At 36.4% G+C, this 7001-nt stretch overlaps 1 pseudogene; it reads right to left on the bottom strand.

The window, feature by feature from the left end:
- Positions 1-617: 617 nt before the first annotated feature.
- On the bottom strand, positions 618-2161 carry LOC108309866 (annotated as a pseudogene).
- Between the last annotated feature and the right edge of the window lie 4840 nt (positions 2162-7001).

Genomic DNA, 7001 nt, shown 5'->3' with positions numbered 1-7001 from the left:
AATAGCAGAACAAGATGGTACAAAAAATCAAGCATAATCTAACAATCTGGTTTCTGAATTAGAAATATAATGGAGTGCATCAATGTATAAGTTATATTTAGTATGGACAGGTTGGAATTAGGATAAAATTAACATAATTTTTAGTGATAGTTCAGATTTAAAATATGAACACCTATTTGGGTAGAAATATGAATGCCATAACTTTACTATGAGCTTAGATATTTTTTCTGCTTAATTATTTTATGTTTAATATTAAGTATACTAAATATGTAAAGTTCTATATATCTCTATATAGACTCTGTATAAGCTAATCAATATCTCTATAAACTGACTTCAAACCGTTTTCAGAACACACACAGACACAATAAATTTGACTTCTTTCTTTTTTTATGATGTAAAGAAAAGGGTAGACTTTATTCACAGATATGAAATTCCACATAGAAATAAGAAACCCATTTAGAAGACAAACTTCATACAGTGTGTACAATTTGGAACTGTTTAAGTTCAGCATAAAAAATGCTACAATAAGAAACCCCATTTAAAAAGAGCTCTTAGCAGAGAAGTAATGCAAACTTATACCAAACATAGTATATAACTTTATGCCTCAGTTACATGATCTAAAAGTTAAAGGTCCCAAAAGTCCCATCCTGAACTTGGAAGGTACAGCCTTCAGAGGTAGTTTCTGGCACAACATTTTGATCTTCTTCTTTCTCTACAGAGAAATACTTCTTAATGAAGCTCAATAAAGTCTTACACACAGACTCATTTTCATGGTTTTGTAGAGCTTCAATTTTTTCTAAGCCTCTACATCTTTACTCATACTAGCTTTCTTGGTTTCACCTCGTTTTTCAGCAGCCTGAAAGATATTTGAAACAGCATTCAGGATAACCAAAATAATCCTGGTATTTCTTGCAGTTAAGAGGTTCATCAGTGGTTCTATTATGCCACAATGAACGAGGTATACAGTCTGTTCAATTGTTCTACCATTGGTACAGTTTGTTATGGCCCATACAGATTCCTTTTTTTGTCTTAAAATCTGTCTTAGAGAGAAAACTGATAAAGAATGGAACTAATTCATAATTCACAACTTGCTGTATCTGGTCCTGATGGCCAGCTGTGATGTTTGACCGTTAGTTTTTGGGTGGATTAGCAGGCTGGGAAAGACAGTAAGTGCTTCTGCATTGATCACAACCTGAGTCTGTTTATCTGTACCAGTGGCAATGTTCCCAATGGTTCTTAGTGCTGGAGTCACAATTAGCAATTTGGAAGCTCCTAGAGACTTCAAAAGTTGGGGCAAAATATGGCATGTTTTCATGACCATGTCAGTTCATTCATTTGGATCATCAGAAAGGTAGGAAATAGCTCAGCAAGTATCTGCTAGTATTTCTGGATTGTCATGATACAGGGACCAAACTAAGGTAGGAAGAATTTGTTCAACAGAATCTAAAGGGGGTGCAAATATTTTTATTGTGGTAAAGATTTGAAAGTGTCCAGGTAAGATTATGTAAGTAACCACATACTAAAGATGACATATCAGGAACTGCAAGAAGAGCCAACAGTGGGTTCACAGCACTGTAATGGATAACCAAGTCTCAGAAAATGGAACCATCAGCTGCAATGTTTCCTAGAGCTCATACAGTTTGTTCACTGATGTGAGCTTGGGGAGATGCCAACAGAAAAATGAATGCTGGGATGGCACCTCTGCCTAACACAGCCTTGGTCTGTTCTGATGTCCCAGAAGCAAAGTTAGTGAGTGTCCAAGCAGATTCAAACTGAATGAGACTACAATCAGTTCTTCCAAAGAAGGAGAGAAATGTTGGAATCAACCAGCCTTGATTATGTTGTCTATGGGGAGCTGGTTTTCTCTAGAAGGTGGTTTCCTGGCAGCTCGAGTAGCTTGGAGCTGACTTTCCATATTGTTTTTATTTATGCCTTTGACAATGTCATCAGCAGACCAATTTACAGTACGCTGGATGTTGCAGTTCTCCTGCAGTGGAGAGGTAGCATCATCAGGAAATAGCTTACACTTCTCCTTCTTAGCTTTCCACAACTCCACTTTGACGTCTATTCTGTGATGCCTCATTTCTGTACCGTCTTTTTCCTTGTTGTTGAATCTGTTAAGTTGGGTGTCTGGAATATTAGCATTTTCATTGGTGGGCATGAATATGAGACAGAGGGAGAAAGTTCCACAGGGGGCCCAGGCTTCCATGGGAGGCAACACAGGGCTCAGCAGCTGTGGGGTGGCTGCGCTCAATCATCCACCTCAATGCAACCCAAAGACCGTGTCATATTTGACTTATATCTGATGCTAAATTACTTTCTTTTGCCTCATGGTTTTTGAGTCGTGGGCAAGCGATTTAGCCTTGGCTAAATGTAAGCCCCTGCCTAAGACTAAATCTTGTGGAAGTGAAGCCAACAGGCAGGCCAGGGAGAGAGATTATTTGCTGTAGCTGAAGAGCAGTTGAGAGCCCGGTGTTATAATGATGAGTGCTTGATTAAGTTGGGGGCCTCTTCAACAGATCATGGTTAGAAAAGAATCTGAGCTTTCTCCCTTTTGTAGTTTCCTTCCAACAGTTCTCCAGCTTTCTAGTTGATTCTGTAAACTCTCCAATATCCTTCTAAATAATTCATTTTCTGTGTGAATTAAGTGAATTTAGTTTCAGTTGCCTACAAAAGACAGGGATTTGCTTTTCCAACAAAGAATCCTGACAGGGAAGAGATTAGGATGGAGATGGTGATGCAATAAGACAAAAATTTAGAAAACAATAATTAAATTTGGGAGAGCAAAGAATTTTTGGATTAGCTAAGTAGAGGAAATAGATTAGAATGACTGATCAGGAAATATTAGAGAGGGCTTTAAATTAATAAGCTTAAATTTATAAAAAACAGCCCATGCTCTTTATGAGCACTTGATAATGTTTTTTAAAATAAAAGTGTGAGTTGACAAAGCTTATCTGAAAGATGTAAAAATGAAAAAAAAAAATCTTAATTTCAGTGCAAATTGAGAATGACTTGATACGGGTCAAACACCTGCTTTGGATCGTGCACTGAGCATGCCAGAAGACTGGAAACCTACCGCTGCCAGTGTCTATGAGCTCCCACTTCCACCTTTTAAATGCGTGAAATGGGAGAGACTAGAGAGAGAGAGAAGATTTCTCTGGAAAAAGGTACCTGCCTGTTATCTGTCACCTTCCATGAGGCAATTACATGGAATGTGTCCTGGGAACTGCAGTCAGAGGTCTTATTAGAGAAAATTAAGAAAACAAAAACAAAAGCAAACCAAACCCCAAAAGTGCTTTTCAAAGAAGAAATGAGTTGAAACAAAACTGTACTCGTGCATTCATTACATCCAGAAATAGGAGCTCTTCATCAGCCCTGTGATACTGCTGCGTTCTCTCTAATTACATTTTCTCCCAGTACTGTCCCTCAAGGTGTCAGTCAGAATAGCCAGGAGTGGGGAAGAAGGTGAATGGGGAATGGGGAGCAAAAAATCTCCCACCCTATTGCAGGCCTAAGCCTGATGAATTCCCTATCTGGGGCAGGGGGATAGGACAAGGAAAGCGATGGTGTGTAAATTGTGGTGGTGAACCACATACTAAAGATGACACATCTGTCAATCTTTAAACAGATTGAGACTGTTTGTGATCAAAAGGGCCTAGAAAATTGAGATGAACTGCCTGAAACTTGTGGCAGATGCACTGAAGAAATTAGTTCATGAGCTTTTTGAAGGTTGAATGGAAGAAAGAATAAAGCTATTTTCTTCTTTTATCCTACTCAGTCCAGCTGATTCAATGAAATACTTACATGTTGTTGTATTAAAGGGAAAGAGTCCAGTATGAGGAGACATGGAAAACAAGAAAGTCAGATCGGAAGTAATAACAGCTAAAAAGGAATGAGTTTTAAAAACTCAAAAGCTTGTGATGAAATAGAGAAAGGACAGATGTGAGAGAGATTTAAAGGACCATTTTTGGCAGGGGCATGATGGTTAATTGGATTGAGGAAAAAGATAGAAGATTAAAATATTAGTTTGAGGTTTCAGGCCTGGAATATTGGTGGCATGATTTATAAAAATAGAGTAATCAAAATGATCTTAATATTGGAAAAATAAAGGAATAAAGGAGGAAAAAACTGAATGTGACTTAGGAAGTAAAACTAAATAAAAAGAGAAAAATACAGAGGTCCTTGGGTCTCAGAAACAAAATAGGAAGAGGTAGGATTTCATAGAAGATTGTGAGAGTAAAGAGGGGAAATAGTTTACAACAGAATGTATATTGTCTCCAAAACGCTCACTCCTGAATAGTAATAATCGTCATCACAATTTATCATTGGTACTTGGGGGAATATTAATAAAGTTTTTGAAGCCTTACTATATGTCAGGCACTGCAGAAGTGCACTAAATGAACCACCTCATCTAATTCATAATGCTTTATTTTGTAGTACTGTTATTTTATAGAAAAGGAATAGGAGACTTGGTGAGTTTAGGGAACTTACTCAAGTCAGTTATTTATTATCAGTTAAAGATTCTGGCACTGATTAGGTCCCAAGGGAATAATCAGATATGGAACTGATCCATTTCCAGAAGAAATAAACAGATAAAATTATACATGGATATGAAGATGGAATAGAGAAACTTGGGACTATTAGTGGACATAGGGGAGTGAGGGTGAAAAACCTACCTGTTGGTTACTATGCGCACTACCCAAATGACAGGATCATTCATACATTGAACCTCAGCAACATGTAATTTACCCATGTAATAAATCTGCACATGTACTCCTTGAGAATAAAATAAAAGTTGAATTTGAAAATTGCCTCTTAATATCTTATTTGTAATAATAATGTTGTTTTGGCTCCCATATCCGGAAATGTATCTTCCATTTTCTCTGAAATGTATCTTCCAATCTCCTTTTCTTAAAAAAAATACAAGCTTTTAATTTCAGAATAGATTTAAGCTTACAGAATTATCATGAAGATAGTACAGAGAGCTCCTGTAGACCCCACACCTGCTTTCCTCTATTATTAACATCATATATTAAGCTTGTTACAATTGATGAACCAATACTGGTATATTATTTACATTTAAAGTTCATACTTTATTCAAATTTCTCTAGATTTTTCCTCTAACGTGTTTTTTCTATTTAGGATCCCACCCACGGTACCGTGTTACATTTAATTGTCACACTGTCATGGAGCTTCTATGTTGTGACAATTTCTTAGACATTTTTTGTTTTTGGTAATCTTGACAGTTTTAAGGAGTACTTGCCAGTTGTTTTGCAGAATGTTTCTCAATTTGTATTTGTTTGATACTTATCTTATTATTAGCCTGGGATTATTGGTCCTTAGAGGGGAAGACCACAAAGGTTAGGAGTCATTCTCATCACATCATTTCAAGGGTACATTCCATCTGCATGACTTATCTCTGTTCACATTGACCTTGATTACTGGCTGAGATCGTGTTTGCTAGGTATCTACACTGTAAAGTTACTTTTTAATTTATTCCTTTCCATATCATATGCTTTGGAAGAAAGCCAGTGCATGCAGCCCATACTAAAAGCAGTGGGGAGTTATGCTCCCCCTCCTTGAAAGTAGATTATCTACAAACATTATTTGGAATTTTTCTGCATGAGAAATTTGTCTGTTCTTCTCCATTTATTTATTTGTTCAACTATTTGTTATTATCAGTATGGATTAATTATATTAAGTTTATGTTTTGGGTTATAATTTAATACTGTTAATTTTATTGCTCAAATTGTTCCAGGTTGGCCATTGGAAGCTCTTTCCATTGGTTCCTGTATCTCTTTGACTTACCACTCTTATTTTTGTATGTGAGTACTTTCTTATTTTTCTGGCTTTGGGCTCATCTTAAACAATTTTTTTTTTGCCATAGTCTTAGAATCAACAATTTCTCCAGGAGCCCTGGTTCCTTTTATTAGATAAAAGCAATGAGAAAGTGATATCTGGACACTAGGTATGTTCCTTGCTTTCTGTGTGTCATTGCTTCTGTACCCTCTCAGTGAACAGAACAAGGAGATGTATGTGTATGTACTAACCCATGTATATACTCATATCTGTAAAGTTTTCTATGTGTAACCATCTATAGCTATATCACAACTCTAATCTAGTCCCACTTTGATTATTTTAGCCTCCTTTCTTGTTTACCTGTAACCTTCTACACCAACCATAAGAAATATGACTTCTACCGTTCACTATCCATAAATTTAATTGTTCCATTCCAGTATACATGAATAGTGGTTCAGTAATTGTTAACTCATACGCTTGGGCAAAAAACCTTTATCCGGTAGAGTATATACAGTGTTTGTGAACATTTCATTTTGCCTTTAGTCTTAAATAACCCAGTGATTTCCAAAGTTACTTAGATCACCATCTCACTCTTTCATTCCCCTCAGTGGAGTTTCACACATTTGTAATGAATTTTGATGTTTTTCCCATATTCTGCATTTCATTCTGATGTCTGCCAACTTCCTGAGTGATTGTTTTTAAAATTGCTTACATTACCATTTACTTTTCATGCTGTAGAGCTCTATGGGTTTTGCTTATTGTCATGTATTAACCATTACAGTATTAAAATGAATTGCTTCACTGCCCTAAAACATCCTCTGTGCTGCACCTAATCAACCACCCCCAGTATCTTTTTTAATATCAGTCACTTCGGTTCTCTGAAAAAAGCTCCAAACTTACAACTTGTCTGTGTGTGTGTGTGTGTGTGTGTGTGCGCGTGTGTGTGTGTGTGTATGTGTGTGTGTATTACACATGCACATATATGTGTGCTACTGTATGCCAAATATTTTGATAGACCCTGGTATGCAGAAAGGATTAAGAAAAGTAGTTTTCTGTCTTCATGAAGCTTACATGCTAGTGGAGAAAATTGCTTTTGTAACATGTATTATATGTAGAACAGATATGTAGCATATTATGATTTTATGTTATGAGGAAAAATTATTTAACCTCTATAAGGTATATAGTATAACCTCAGGTATATA

This window comes from Cebus imitator, unplaced genomic scaffold (genome assembly GCF_001604975.1).
Source record: "Cebus imitator isolate Cc_AM_T3 unplaced genomic scaffold, Cebus_imitator-1.0 Scaffold98, whole genome shotgun sequence".
NCBI lineage: Eukaryota > Metazoa > Chordata > Mammalia > Primates > Cebidae > Cebus > Cebus imitator.
Note: the sequence above shows the minus strand (reverse complement) of the source record. Positions and strands in the feature narration are given on the sequence as shown.